Here is a 16,777-nt window from a genome sequence, read left to right as displayed (position 1 = left end):
GCTGAAGGAATTTATGTGGTCCGCGGCATTCACGTGCATAAAGACCTTAGTTCATGTGCTAAGCTTTTTATTCACGAAGGTTTTTTTGTCGATTCGGGTGGGTCGTCGGTACTGGGCGGCCTTCACGCATAACGTTGTGTAGATTGGCAAGAAACTCGTGGGGGCCCATGCATACATTGGTGAGAACAAGGAATTCTCCTAGGAGCGACAGGGTAGTTCCGTGGGGCATCTCCGCGCACGAAGTGTCCAGACCCCCCTTTCAGCTAATACGAAGCCCCAAGAGTCCTATAAGGGGTGAGCAGTACGTCTGGCAGGCAGGTTTTTGCCCGTGGCACACAACTGCGACCTTAAGTGTGCGAGGCAAACGTTTCACAATTCCGCTGGACGCGGGGTGATATGGCGACGGCCTGGTCCTAGAACATCCGATGAAGTTGGCTAGCGACTTGAACAGGGCCAACACAAATTGTGTAACCTGGTCCGTTGCAATCGTACGCGACGCTCCATAGCGTTCAACCCAGTTGTTGTACATGTCCTTTGCTATGGAGTCTGCAATCTGATCAACTATTGGGATCGGCTCAGGCCACCTGGAGAACCGGTCGAATACAGTCAAGCAATACCTGAAACCTTGTGAAAGAGTCAAGGGATTTATGAAGTCTAGTTGGACAACGCTCATCGAGTACCGAAAATGTCTGGAGCGAGTTCGTTTGGTGGCGATGATCTCCTTGTCTAAACCGCAACGTTTACGTATCAGCTTCAAGGATATGGTTTTGGCACGAAGCAGATTCCGTAGCTCCTTACCCAGGGATTGCTCATGGGATAGCTCATCTTCGTTGACGATAGCAGGCATTTCGTTGCATCAGCCAGGAATAAAACGAAAGTCCATTGTAAACTGAGATATGAAGCTGAGTTGTCACGGCAAAGCTTTGTCAACTGACTGAACAAACGCCTATGTCAGCAGCTTATGGTCTGTTAGCATAAAGATCTCGGAACCTCTAGTTAATGGCGAAGATGACAGACGCTGCCGTAAATCGCCAACGGTTCCCGGTCGTACGCGCTGTATTTCGATTCCGGGGCGGGGAGTTTCTTTTGTTAAAAATCGAATGGGAGCACTGTTCATTTTGTTGTTGCTTCAGGACTGCGCTAACTGTGACTTTCGAGGCGTCGGTAGTAAGTCTCAAGGGGCGTTGGTCTGGAAACACACGAGTAGTACGTACGTCGGCTAGGCTATTTCTGCATCTTTCGAAGGCTTCCTCGGCTTTTGGCGTCCTCACAATGACGGCCTTGTTTCCCTTCTTGGTACTTGCGCAGTATTTGTTGAGCGAGGCTTGTAGGGTAGCGGCGCTCCTCATAAAACGTCGGAAAAAATTAATGGTCACGAAGAATCGTCGTAGATCCCTGACGGTGGCCGGTTTCTTGAATTTGCGGATTGCATCTACCCGAGGCGTAGACGATGAGGAACCTTTTTCGCTAATAACATGCCGGAAATACTCCAGCTCTTTCACACCGAAAATGCATTTGGAAACGTTGATGACGATGCCAAACTTCGTGAGACACTCGAAAATCAGACGCAAGTGCTCCATGTGCTCTTGGTTCGACTCTGACGCAACGAATATGTCGTCCATATAGGAACAGTCGGTACTTCCAAGACCTCGTCCATTAAATGTTGAAAAGTTTGCGCGGCGTTACAAAGACCGAAGGTCATCGTCGTAAACTCAAACAGACCGAACGGTGTAGTGACCGCCGCTTTGGGGACCAACGACGATTATTTAATGGAAGGCCTTCAACAAGTCGATTTTGGAAAAGTTCATAGTGACATCCTTGATGTGTAACATCGGGTATTTTTCCAGGATGGTCACAGCGTTGAGGCAGCGGTAGACTTCGCACGGGGTCAGGAACAGTCTTTATTTGGTACGAGGTTAGTGTGCTTTTCCAGGAACTTTTAGAAGGTCGATAGTAACCTTTGCTTATTATGACCTCCTCTTTCGCAACTTTTCAGGGTTAAGCTTGCGAAGGCGATCTGATACCGGTGGGCTGACGGTCATGTGCCGTGAATAGGGGCAGCTGTGCTTAACGCAGGGTTCGTAAGCCCCGGGAAATTTTTCAATAACGCTGACTAGGTGGAGTTCCTGCCGACAGTCGATACAATCTGGTGGACATGTTGCCTGCCCTCATCGAATCCGCAGGCAAGTGTGCTTTTTTCCGGTTTTTTAAGTCGAAGAATAATCTAAACTGCTTGAGAAAATCGACGCCTAGGATAAGGCGATGCGAAATTGCCGGCAGAACGGACGCATGAGGCCTAGCGAAAGGGTGAGGATTTTAGTACCATACGTGCTGATGAAGATTCCGTTGGTTGCAAACAACTCGTACGAGGACGCCTTCTGGGCATTAAATGCGAAGGAGGCAGGAACGACGGAACCATCTGCCCCTGTATCCACTAGGAACTTCAGCCACGACGTTGGGTCATAGACCTCCAGGCGATTCTTCAAGGAAGCACTAGTTCCCGCATACTCGGCTAGTGGGTCGATGCGTTTCCCGACTGCCCCTGTGGAAATGAACGCCATGAGCGGCACCGTCTCGTAATACGAAAACTGAGTTGCTCAACCGAGACTGCTGATATTCCACAGTAGTGAGTAAATTTCGGAATCCTGTGGGATACTGCGGAAACAACGTACTTCGTAGGTCCATCATCATTGTCATACTAGAGGGTCCGTTCTTGCCACTAGCTATCGACAATAGCAGCGAAGTGGGTTAGAACACCAATCGTCGCCTTTCGTATAAAGTTCCAATTGGTCGAATTGCATGTACTCCTTACGTCGAGGGTCACCACCACGCAATATTTGCTGTTACGGCCCTTTCCGCGAATTGTATTTGCAGCCAAGCCAGTAACCACTTTCGCATCAATGGCTGATCTGTCTTTACGGAACCCATACTCTAGATATGAAAGACCTCCTTCGCTCTCAACAACCAGGAGTAATCTAGTGTAAATTAGCCGCTTCAACATTTTTCCCATAATGTCTAGAGGACATAAGGGTCTATATGATTACGGTTTCCTTGGAGGCTTCCCTCTTCTGCCGCTTCCATGATGCAGAAAATATCCCTCGGACATGCACGCTTTGCACATCTCCGCGAACATATCCAGTTTACATTTCACGGCAAGATTTAGAGTCTTATTCGGTTACTGTCCCGGGGCTTTACTTTCGCCTATTCTACCGCAGATCTATAGCAGTTCATCCTTGGTGACTGTTGGAATCGGCGTCACATTCTTGCTGGGGAAATAACCTCTGGATGAATTTCAGCAAAAGGGCATGGCACGTAATTTGCTGAGATGAACCGCCTCTGAATCGGCTTACCACAGTTTTACAAACGCCACTCCACGGGTTTATGTCCGCCCACGAACAAAACTCCTTAAAGCATTCCTTCTTGCTCTGCCGGATGGCGAGCTTGAGGTTCTTGCTGGCTTCCTTATAGGTATAATCCTTTTGTCCTTGATCAGTTCTACCTACTACCCTCTGTGCCGCTCGTTTGGCTCGGTGGCAAGTCGATCGAAGGCTGATCAGTTTAATATTCCACCAGTAGTTGGGTCTTCTAGTGGGCAAGGAGCATCTCCTAGATGTCAATGCGTCACATGCCTTAGAGATACATTGTGTAGCATGCAGAGCTCTATCCCTAGAGATTCCTGCCTTGCTAGGCTGGTTTAGCGACTTCTGCCTGAATGTTTCTTCATCTACCGCTTTTGCAGACCATCCTGGTGTTCTTTTCAATTTTGACTTTCGGCCTGCGGGTGTTTACCTGCTGGTCGCTTGACGTGAAGCCCTCATTAACTTACCAGGACATATTATGCGCCAGCGTAAGGCTGACAAAAGTCATATCCATAACTGAATCGGACCCCGCTTTCCAATAGGTGTTTACATCACCTTCGTTGGCCAGAACTGTGTATCTAAGATCTGTTCCCTTAGACGGCAAACAACCCATCCAATTCTAGCTCTCCCTACACTTGCAATTTCTGCGTTGCCTCCACTGGCATTGTAACTGTTTGAGTGCTGCCATAAGCTTTTCTTGGACTCACGATGGATCCTTCTCCGGAGTCCTTTGACTTGAATTGTTATTTCAAGGCAGTGCAGATTTCTTCTCTAGATGTCACTTCATCAAGTTCCCTGCACTGTATATAGATCTCATGTTCTTAGGGATCTGCAGGGCGAGTTCTAGCGTCAACGTAAAAGGATCACAACTGTTAGAATATCTGGTAGGATCGTAACTGCAGACCATCAGCTTGGGCAATTAACTCATTTTCAGATCATCTACATCCTGGTGGCATCCGTAACATGGCGGATGTTGATGGAGAGTGGTGAATATCGGAGGACATCACTTTCTCAGATCAGAAGCGATGATTTTGGCATGGGCATGGACTCACCCGCTTCATTTTGGAATCCGCCGAAAGGAAATTGGGCAACGTAGGAAGCAGGACTGAGTGCCCGAATTACGATCCCTGAGATGCACATTAAATTCATTGTTAAAGTTTCTGCCTTATATACGGGGTGTCAGGCAGAATGTTGTCACTTTCCGCCGTGGGCTAGGATCCTCCTCCTAGGAAATTAGTTTTTTGAAACAGATGTGCTCTATCTTCCTCATTCCCGGTAAATGTTCCATTTCCCTTCATAGGGACAGCAAAAGATACTGCCTTTGCCTATAGTTGTATAGCCTGGATACTTCTAACAGAGGTTCCGTAACACTCTAAACCTTTTTCATTTTGTCTCCTTGATCATGCGTTCTTTTCCCTCGGCCAGTTCCCGGTTTGTTTTGCATGGTTGTAAAGTTTTCGAAAGTCGGTTCCTGTTTAACTAGGATACATCCCTTGACGACGCGCTTTCCCAGACTACATGACGGCTTTGGCATCGCAGCTGAAGGGATGTGTCTGTCTCTCGCAGAAATTCACCAGTCGAACGACTAACTCCTTTAGACCCGGGTGTCGTCTCCAGGAAAGTAGCTCGAAGCCACGAGCGCCTCTCAAGTTTCCTCTATCCCTCGTCCCCGATTTCCAATGAAACTTAGGCAGCCACAACTCTGAAAGAGACATATTTTACATTTACGTTTACGAATGACTCGAGCTCTTGGTTTTTCGCACGAGGAATTACCTGCGTGTTTCTTCCTTGCAGTCGGCCAATAAGCCGCAATGCATGTTATCCTTGGAGATTTCCCTTGAAATCACTGCATATGCAACTCTTGCATGGTGGAGGTTTACCCTCGCTATCATCTTACTGACCATTGGGTCCGTGAGTGTTTGTAGCTCTCCTACTCTCCTCCTGGCTTTCAACTGTCGGAGTGTCGTTTTCATGCCACATTTCTGTATATCGCCGTCCACTTTGAGTCCTAGGAGATCCAAGTCTAAATCGTCCAGTTTCTCCTCCTCATTTGGTAGTAGGTCCACTTCCCTACTTAGTCCTCCCTTTTAAGTTTCTATGGCTTCGGCGATTCGTTCTGGTAAGCTTTCCATTGTGTGTTTTCGAAGTATCTTTTCTTGACTTTTCCTTGTGTACATGCGCAGATATGTTGCCAAATTTATAGTTGATAGCCTAGTTCCGTCGTTTGATTGTTTTCAGGGATCTACTAAGATCGTAAGGAATTTGCCTTTGCCTTCCACCTTCCTTCTGAAGACTCTCCACAATTGTTATAATTTTGAGCAGTTAGGAAAGCCATCTCCAGCTCTACGCTGTGGAAAGACGGGAAGGGTGGGCCACCTGGCTACTTACCAAGTACCCTTGCCGGGTAGATGTGGTCAAGGCGGCGAATTACCAGGGAAGTTGTTTTCTTCCATGGGATCGTTATTTACCAGGAGGTTCTTGGTCGCACAGTACAGCTCATTGGTTTTTAGGAATATCTGATGAGTGGATCTTCTCGATTTCTTAACCAGAGAGTCCTTGGTACTCGTAACACAGTTGGAAATTGGGGGAATCCCCGATTACGTTACTCCCCCGTTTGATAAGTTTCCCCCGCCTTGAACGAAACATTCAGTCGCTACTGTTGAAATAAAATCTTACAAAGGGTGCTTTGATTGTACTGAAGCGTCTGTTGACGACATATCACGTAGATTTGTGATTATTTATACTGCAATATTCATGTTTACCAACGTCGCTATCCTTCAATCAAAGCCATAAAATCGGTAAACATAAAGTCATACATGAATGACAACGAACAACACAAGATTCCAATCCGGTCGGTCATCTGTATTGGTTATTCGAACCTCTACCTACATAATTGCCACTCACACGACGTAATTAATCTTTAATTATTCCCTACTCAGATTTTTAAAAAAAAGATATTATATTTCAGGGACATGTTCAGTGAAAGCCAAACCTGCAGTCATGCAAATATTTAAGCTACTGGAATTCCATGGATAGCTTTACAGCCACTGTTGACAATGCATTTCCTGGAACAACATAGATACTCGTACATGCATAAATTAAATAATATTAAATAAATTTGACTTGGTAAAGTTTGAACTGAAATTATATCCGACAATGAGAGAGTAAAGTTTTGATTATGTCGCATCAAATTCCATATGCAAATGAAATGCAAATCAAAATATTGGATTTCATGCGGACTTAGGACCCCATCATTCCTAAAACGAATATTTCATGCATTGTGTAACTAATTTTGTTTAATCTACGATTTAATTTAATTTTCCTGGCTCTCATGTACATTAATTCCGTGGGGGCTATGCCCTGAATAAAGGAAGATATCGTAGCTCACATATAGCCTTATTCCTGTGGAATTCAAAATTTATCTAGCAAAGAAACCTCATTTAATTTCAATTCGAAAATTAATTTAATTTAATTTAATTATATTAATTAATACCTACTACAAATATGTAAATATGTATGAATTTATCGTATATGTATGTATAACTAGTGTTATGCTTTAGAAGGATTACGATTAACATTGATGAATATTAAATGAAACTGCAGTTCAAGAGTTTCGCTGTGTACGTCGAAAATCAAAGGGTAATTGACAACTCGATGGTGTTAATTGTAATCCTTCAAAGCATACGGCGGGCCATATTTTGTTTTATCTTTACAACTGCCACTCCTTTCTTCCAATTTTCCTGTGGAATTACGCAAAGCATTAGTTCACAGTTCAAAAGACTATGTTTTCCACTCTTCAATGCTTCCCTGTGCGGTCTATTATATATTGCCAAACTTCGCGATAATCCTAGTTAGTTTTCCTCTGACTACAGCAGCAGCGGGATGGCGGGGGGAGGGGACCTGTTCCGAGCGTTGAGATTCGCCGCCATATTCACTACGAAAAGTGAGAACTATCCAAATTGAATCGGTACAGATACTTCCAGAAACCACCCTTTCTCATCAGGAGTTATGTCAGTTGTTAGCTTGCTTCATCACTGAACCATATGCGATTCGTTATTGCCTCTTTTTCAATGACTCATTCTATTTTTTCTTCAGTATTCAGTAAGCTTCTTTCATTCTCCTTCTTCTCGAAAAAAAGGATCATTCATTTACATGCCGCCAGCACCACCATCAATGCCTCACAAACGCCTTTGCCTAATCCCGGATCGGTACCTTTTCGCAAGCATTATTTAGATGTTCCGAGAAGATGAACTTCCCGTAAGTCGTCACGTATAGAAACTTGACAACCAACCACTCTTTTGTTCGATTAAGTTAAACCTCATCACCTGTACCTTCGTCTTTATTTGTTTTTATTTACGCTATTGTACATTTTACAGAAAAGGACCCAGATCTGGGCCCTGCGGGATCCTATCGTACCAAAACACTTTCCTTGGCAGGCAACTTCCAAATAGCTCGATCAAATAACTGGAGGAATTCGTTTTAATCGATGAACTCTCGGTTTCATTAAATCCATTCTGGACATCTATTGAGACTGGTATCTACGCTAGGACTTCTATTCTCCCACAAACCTTCAGAAGTTTTTCTTAGTTATCGCAGGTATGGTAAGGATATACAGTATTTCTTCATATTGTTGCAGTCTCATTTCTTAGTGAAAAAGAATGCGAGTCACTATATTTGAAGAAAACGTGGCTTTGGCGTTCACCATCCCTCCCTTATACTGATCCCATTCCTTCGTGCAAGGTTCTTTAAAGTATTCCACTTTGTTGTTGGATTCTTGCGTGATCCTTATGCTATCAGGAAAATGTGGTCCTTCTCTTCGTCGCTGAGAAAGTATTTTCTGCATCCAACCCGCTGTTTTATGAGTTCGTCGTTCCGTTGGTGGTTTTATCAGCTATTTGTCAGAAATCACCACCTTAACATGACAGCGTTGTAAGCCTCCATTATGCATGTAATTATTAGTGCTACTTTTTCTACACCGACGCTTTCGAGGTTATGGCCTCTTAGCAGCACCCCTACGAAGTCATCATCCTAAAATGCTCCCACGGACCTTTCCACAATTCCCACTTCCTATCTGTTCGGTGCCAAAAGAAAATATATTGCGATAATAATGATAGCAAACTGGATACCGGATCGGGGTTGATGGTTGTCATGCTAAAACTACAGGGGCAGGCACATGGCACGCCTTGTGGAGCCTTCAAATCAGGGAATTCCTTTCACCAACACGAGGGGAGAGGAGAAAGGGAACCGTCAATTCAAGCAACCCCCTGTCATCTGGCTCCTTCACCGGTCGAGCTCTATCTTTTTTGCAGCGAGAAGGACCTGATAGCTGTTCAGCATCTCCTTGACTATGTTGTCCGGAGAGAAATCTCCTATGTTTAAATAGATTAAATAGAGCTGCTGATGAATACAATCTTACCTTTCACAAGAAAAAAAGGTATGATGGGCGTCGTCCGCAACTTCATTGCAAAATACACAATCCAGAGATCGTCCCTTTCCAATCTTGTGCAGGTAAGGCTGAAAACCTCCATGCCTACTTAAGAACTGGGTAAGGAAATAGTCAGTCTCACCATGCTTCCGATTCAGCCACGCACTTAAGTTGCCAATAAGCCGCGCAGTCCATCTGTCTCTGGTTTCATTTTGCCAAGAGAGTTGCTACTCATTTAGAGTGCGTTGCCGTTCTTCACGAGCAACCATCTTCCTTGGCTCTATTCGCTTCCGCTTTTATATGGTTTTACGCTCCTTAGCAAAAACGCCAACGGGTGTCACTACCGTGATCACCAACACGGCCGGTTCAGAGACAGTGCGGTACGCAGACCCCGCCCGCAAAGCTCCCCGTCTCGGTACTCACGCAAGACGCTTACGATATAAATACTTCCTTGCCAAGAGCGTCAGCTCAAACCTTTGCATTGAAGAAAACAGGATAAACTTCGTTGAGCTCATCAGAAGACGTCGCCAGCTTGACGTAGGACCCCCAGTATTTACCATTAGCCTACATAAAGCCGAAAATCCAGTTGCAGCATTGTTCGCTGTTGCTTTGATTTGCTCAAAAAAGCTCATATTCGCATCAAGAGTCAGCCCGAAGTACTTTATCGCTGGTTTTGACTCGATTATTGACTCGCCGAACGATATGGGACGCAGCGTCGGAATTATCCTTTTAGTCAGGATGACTACTTCGGTTTTTTCCAATGCAAGGTTGAAACCATGAGTAGTCATCCATCCGCTTACTCGTCGCATCAATATGCCTGGTCTGCTGTGCGCCTGTTCGAAGGGGCGTCTAGCAACAAACACCGCGGCATCATTTGCATAACTGACTAGGCGCGACTCTTTTGGCATGTCGAGTTTAAGCAGACTATCATAGGTAGCGTTTCAGAGGTCCGGCCCTAGGATGGATTCCTGTACTACCTCCGACGTGACCTCTATCCTCTACTGACCCTCTAGTGTTTCATAGAGCAGGGAGCGGTTTCTCAGATAATCCCTCAATATGCATAAGAGATAGTTCGGCACGTGGAAAGTATTGTCTAGTGTACCTAGAACGACTTTCCATCTTACGGAATTAAATGCGTTCCTGATGTCAAGTGTTACGAGGAGCACCACCCGTTGAGTTCGCCGGCTATATGCCTCCGCTCGTCGAACGGAATCCATGACTTGCATAACAGCATCAACTGTGGATCTTCCTGCTCTAAAACCAAACGGCCGGGGAGATAAGTCTTCAGCAGCGCATAATGGGCAGTCTGAAGACGGCAACTCAGAGTCGTCTTTCCTTTTGTGAATCAGCGCAAGCCTCGCTTCCTTACAGTGAGCAGGAAAAGTGCCATCTATCAGGCAAGCGTTGAATGCGCCGAGTAGTAGGTCTGGCCGGTATTGGAATACCAGTATGTATACCCCTGCTGAAATACCATCGAGTCCTGGCATCTTCTTGTTTTTCGGGACTGCCTGTTCCAACTCTTTTATAGTGAAAAGCGGACAGTCTTCCGCCCTCTCCGTTGCCGACGTCATCATCCCATACGGGATGCGCAGGGAATAGTGCCCGTACAATGCGGTCCATCTGTTCTGCTTTAAGTGAACAGGGTTAGCGCAAAGCTTGGTACAAGGGAGACACTAAAAAACGTTATTCCTGAACACCGAATCCAGACGAAGCCGTCCCCTCCGCCTTGGGTAAGAACCCTAAGAAGGGTACCGTCCTGAACCCAGATGGCAGCGGTACCTGGTATGTCAGAGTGCTATGAAGCAAGGTCCTTGTTTTGTCACTGCTCACTGATGAGTACTAAATCAGCTTTGGTCTCCGCAGCAAACTGCGCTAGGAAATCGTGAGCGGTTGCACTCCGGTGCATATTGTTTTGTAGGATGCGAATCATGTTGACCGTATCCTAGCTCTTTCCAATTCTTCTCCGCTCCGAGCCCGCAGTGTCCGCGACGTTCTCATCAGTCGCGCCAGGGTCCCTGCATAGAACGCAGCTTTCCTTTTCATTATAGGTGTTCGCCTTATGGCCTGGCTGACCGTATTTACGACATGTTGCTCTTCTGGATACCACAGAGCTCACAGCATTGCGCATTAATCCCAAACTTGCGATGGAAAAAGCATCCATGCTGGTAAGTGTTAGTGAAGTGGTGCTGCTTCTGTTGCGCGATCCAGATCTCGGACTGCGTTCTTGGAGTTTTAAAACTGTAATTTCTTGAGGTAATTCAGGGGTGAGTTTCTCCAGGTTCTGAATTCTAGTTTGTAGAGATGATAGATGGCGAGATTTCATGTTAGAACGATTGTTTGCCGTAACAGCATCGCCACGAGAGATCATTCGGATTCATTCGGTCCACGGTCCTTGCCAATTCGTCAAGTCCCAAATAATCCGACATAGTAAGGAAAGGTTACAAACTAGGTGGTAGCTTTTCAGTCGAGAGCTCATGGCCTAGTCGGTTAGATTGAGTCCGGCCAATTCGCGCGTCTCACGTACCAGTTGTGTGGATTTTTTAGAACCTAAGCAAATTTATCTTAGTGCTTGGCGTAGTTTTTTCTTGCTCAGGCATACGAGGACGTTCAATGATTATATTTTTGAGATGATTGTACTTGTCTTGAACTGAAGGATGTTTGATAACATCGGCGATTTGCTATAAACTGAGTCTCGGCTCGAATGAACCAAAAGTCAATGTTTGAGGATCAAATCAAATGAGGTAGGTCGGGATGACGATTGTTACAGACTAACTCTTCAAAAGTCAACCATGCTGTTAGCTTTCCGTTGTTGCTTCCTCTCTGATTTGACTTGTGACCGAGTAAGAGGTTTGGAGTTGCTCTTGGAAGAAGCCTGAGAAGCGACGGATTCTTGATGAGACTTACTGCTCATAATAAGTGAAACGTGACGAACGAAAATTTTGAGTGTAATTACGCGGTATTTCCAGCGATTAAATTATTTGGACTTGGTAGCACTGATGAAGGGAACAAGTGGTTCCCGAAATATCGGTATTTGCAAGACCAATAAATAACACTAGCGCCGTTTTGAAATTTCCTCCTGGAAGCGGTTATGTAGTGAGCAATCGAACTTTGCCATGATCACCACACATTTATACCATCTAGAGCCAACCTTTGGAAGTGGACCGTATTAAGTTGTACACCGAAGGTAAGATCTGAACAGTTTATACTAGATATGTAGGGGATTGAAATGTCCAAAGGGGGGACCAATTTTGCCGAGGCTAGCTAGCACAGAGACTTTCAAGCCAGTGTCGATGGGACACGTCAGTGCTGATAGACAAACTTCCGACACTCTTTCTGTTTTTCGGTTTAACACTCTCTGAGTTGCAAGAAAGCGTTAGTTGCTCAGATTCAGAAATTTAGAGGCGACGAAAGCTTACGGTTTCGTACTAGGGCAGACGCGACTCATCAAATGCTGTCTCACCTCTGCCCTGGGAGTAGCGTGGCCGATGGGCTTCGCAGGTGTCAAATAAAAATACTCCTGCTACTATACCTGGTATTTATGTAGAACTTAAATCGAAAGATTGACTGAAGCTAAAATTTTTGTTTAGGAATTGAGACCGCGTCGACTTGATGTCGGACCGGGCCAAATGGAGAACACTCACTTTTTTGGTTCACGGACCTCTCTTTATAGTGTATGACCACAAATTAAGCAAGCAACTTGCTGCTTCATTTGATTCGGTCCGACCTCAAGTGGATGTGAGGAAGATCCATTAATCCCTTGCTCTCTTGGTGACGTCATTTGATCCTGGTCCCTTCTGTTGCAAATCCCATTGATACAGCTTTATGAACAGTGCCAGAAGTGAAATGAAATTTCAGAATACTGCTCCACTTTCTGTGCTGGCCATTTTTATCCAAGTATCCTAGTAACGAGATCCTGCAAAGGGGGGGGACTGCAAGCATTGGGGATCCCAGTTCTCTCCCCATGCACTTTCACTTTCAAGTTCGTAATTGTTATGGTTCCTTTTCTCATATCCTTCGAATATTTATTTGTCCACAGGAAGAGACACACCTCAGAGACGACCTGGCTACTCTGTACAGGCATGTCTGCATCGCTGCCTATTTGTCTGACTATCCCATAGGTTTTCTTATAAAAAAGGAACAGCTACAAATTTTTTCACAGGATTTTGTGAATACATAGAAACTGTGAAATCCCCCACGTACCACATACCATGAAGTTACTGTCAGCGAAGAAGATGTTCTTTGTTAATCTTCTGCATTCCTGATCCCACTTTTGCACGAGCTCATTAGCTCCAGTCACGCAGAGGATATATTGGTGATTGAGCTGATTGTCGGTACCTTTTATTTTTGCATCGATGAATCCGTAACTATTAATCATTCGTTCCTGCATCCCCGCAATGACCTCTGAACTTTTTGTTACACAAAATAAAATGTTCCAATTTCCAATCTTAAGTGGTATAATTTGTATCCTTCTCGTATTCTTTACTGCTTATGTCGATGTCCAGGTCGTTAGTTTCAATAATATATTTAGAGCTCCAATTAGAGCTCTTTGAACAAATGTGTAAGGGTACATAAGCTTTTGGTCGTAAGGCCAGGATACCTCGAAAGTTTTTTTTGATGTTGCATCTTCTGAGGGAATTAATTTTCAGAACGACCATTACACGTATTCACCTTTCTAGGAAAGTTGATGTTGTCCATATGATTAGATGACCGGCATCTAGCAAACAGAGGTTACAGGGTTTATTCCCCAAGCAATTAACTATTCCCTTGCACTTCACTTGGCTAGTGGCAACTAATTTGTCAAAGCTCAACTTCTTCTTAGGAAAAGTTCCCTGAATTTGTTTTTTGTTATTAAACAAGCCCAAGATTAGATGTAATGAAAAAGAAATGGAATGGTCAGGAATTGGAAGGCGTCGGAGGGACCCTCTATGTCTGACCACAGGATAATCAGATTTGACACTGAGGGTAACTCCGAAATAGAAAGAATAATAAGGAATCCCAAGAGAACGGATTGGGAATCCTACGCAACAACTTGAGCAACAACATTGCCCACCTTCAAGGGAGCGGTGACATCAGGAGCGAACTGGTACTAGAAACAGTGGTGGAAAACCTCAACACAGTCGTCATTGACGCATATGAGGCCAGCTGTCCGGCTAAGACAGTTAAGTCATCAAGGGATGTACCATGGTAGAACAGGAACCTGGCCAGAATGAGAACAGAGGCACGAAAACTCTTTAACCGGGCAAAACAAACCGGGGACTGGTGAAGGCACAAAAATGCAGTGACTGCGTATAGCAACGCGATTAGGAAAGCCAAATGGAACAGCTTCAGGGAATTCTGTGAAGGGATCGAACAGATCACAGAACCAACCAGGCTGTACAAGGCTGTAGCCAAAGACGGAGGAATATCCTCTGTCTGCTTGAAAAACGAAGATGGGACATTCACCGAGAATGAGGAGGACAGGATACACCTGCTTCTCAGAACTCATTTCCCGGGGTCCTACCCCACGGTGGCAGGAGATAACATTCTGCCTGACACCCCAACAACAAATAAAAGGGGAAGGAAAGAGAGCTGGAAACTAGCAAAAGAGGTATGATCAGAAGCTAGGCTAAGGTGGGTAGTGGGAACTTTTAAACCACTGAAATCTCCCGGAGTAGATGAGATTTTCCCAGCATTAATCCAGAGAGGCCCAGGAATTATCTAAGAGTCTCTTCTGAGGGTGATAAGGGGAGCATAGCACTGGGATACAGTGCATGGAGACGGGCAAAAGTGGTCTTTATTCCGAAGGCGGGTAAAAAGGATCCTTTTTGCTTTCAGACCGATTTGCCTAACATCGTTCGTACTTAAAACGGTGGAGAAGGTCATAGACAACTATATTAGAACTAACGTTCTAAAGCGTAATCCCCTACATCACTGTCAACACGCTTACCGGGCAGGGCGGCCAACTGAAACTGTATCAGCTAACAGAGGTACTACGGGACATCATAGAAACAAAAGAAATTGCACTGTGCACGTTTTTGGATATCGAAGGAGCATTCGATAACACATCGCACACAGAGATACAGGATGCCCTGAGCCGCAAAGGAGTGGGAAACACCCTGGCATTCTGGATGGGCAGAATGCTAGAAAGCAGGCAAATAGAAGTACCGACAGGTACAAATTCTATTATCATGAACACCACTCAAGGCTGTCCACAGGGTGGGGTACTATCACCGCTGGATGAACTCCTGGAAGTGTTAACAAATACTGGAATACAAGTCGAGCATTACGCGGACGACATTCTTTTAATCTGTAAGGGCAAAAATGAAGATACCCTATGTGATACAATCCAAACTGGACTAAGGGTTACTAGTGTCTGGTGCAGGAAGGAAACGAGAAACAGAGGTCAAATATTTGGGAATTACGCTAGACCAAAAATTACTCCGGAAGACACATGTCGCAAACACTCGTCGGAAAGCCACGAGGGTTCTGATGACTTGTAGATCCATAGTAGGAAAAAATGGGCTTGTAGCCCGAAGATACTACTTTGGATATATACTGCAATTGTAAGGCCAATGATTACCTATGGAGCGATAATCTGGGCAGAAAGAACCGAACTCAGCACACAAGCCGGAGAATTACATAAGCTCCAAAGGCTGGCTTGCGTGTGTATCAGTGGGGCAACGAGGACATGCACGGACGGCATCCCTGGAGGTCCTTCTGGAATTAACCCCTCCCCATCTGCACATACAGATGCAGGCAAGGAGGGCAATATTCAGGATGGCTGGTAGTATGAGTGAGGCGGGGAGCTGCCTAAATCGAAGGAAGATTAATATTCTTTCTAGGCGGTATCCCGAATTACTGATACCGAGGGACAACATGACAACGAGGTTTCACTTCGATAAGAAGTTTGAAACACGTTGGAGTAACAAGACAAACTGGGAAAGCGTGGCTGCGACATACGACTTAAACCTGTAATTGATTACTTGATACACTGACGGATCCCTCACAGCAGAGAGAGCGGGTGCCGGTGTCACTGGTCCGAGGAAAATGTACTTTGAGCCAATGGGCAGGTTCACTAGCATATGCCAGGCGGAAATATATGCCATAGACAAATGTGCCTCCTTTAATCTGCAAAGGAACTACAGGGGGCAGAACATAGCTATTCTCACGAATAGCCAAGCAGCGATCAAGGCACTTAGGTCCAACCAGGTGAACTCTAAACTGGTATGGGAATGCCTTGAGAGACTGAATACACTCGGCTCGTCCAACAAGGTCTGGATACTTTGGGTTCTAGGTCATGTTGGGTTGGAAGGCAACGAGGCAGTGGACGAACTAGCCAAGAGGGGAGCAGGGACGCCTTTACACGGGCCAGAACCCTTTTGTGAAATCGGAAACTGTTTCATGACTATGAATCTAAGAAATGGAGAGGAACGGTTGAGGGGACTATATTGGACGGGCCTACCATGGATGGAGCAGTCCAGGGTGCTTATTGGGGGATACGAACCCATACGCACAAAGGATTGCTTAAACCTCACCAAAAAGAACCTCCGAATCATAGTGGGAATTCTCACTGGTCATTGTCGGCTGAACTATCACCTAGGGAAGCTAGGGATATCTACGGATACTGCTTGCGGGTCTTGTGAGGAGGAGGACGAAACCTCTATGCAAGTCCTGGGACAGTGTCCGGCACTTGTGCAAAGTAGGTCGAGGCATCTGGGAGAACACTTAATACCAGATGCAAAGCTGAAAGATCTGGAAATAGGGAACATACTAAAGTTCCTGACGGTTATAGGCCTGCTTGAGATACTATGATTAATGGGTACACTATAACCAGTAAAAGGGCACAATAGTCCTTTAAGGACGCGGTGTGACTTCCCTTAATAGAATAATAAATTCTTGAACTTCTTAAGATTTCTTTTTCTACTGGTCGACGTACATAGTATTTGCCATATTGGAATTGTAACGAGTACATTCTTGGCAATCGTTGCTTGAATTTAATTTTGCTCAGCATGAG

At 45.2% G+C, this 16,777-nt stretch overlaps 1 protein-coding gene across 5 annotated transcripts in view; it reads left to right on the top strand.

Annotated features, from left to right (window-relative positions):
• The window catches only part of LOC119647233 (cyclic nucleotide-gated cation channel subunit A), a 142,024-nt gene that overhangs the window by 92,188 nt on the left and 33,059 nt on the right, over positions 1-16,777 (top strand). The window lies entirely within an intron of this gene.

This window comes from Hermetia illucens, chromosome 1 (genome assembly GCF_905115235.1).
Source record: "Hermetia illucens chromosome 1, iHerIll2.2.curated.20191125, whole genome shotgun sequence".
Classification (NCBI taxonomy): Eukaryota; Metazoa; Arthropoda; class Insecta; order Diptera; family Stratiomyidae; genus Hermetia; species Hermetia illucens.
The sequence above is the reverse complement of the archived record's forward strand: the minus strand, read 5'-3'. Positions and strand labels throughout refer to the sequence as shown.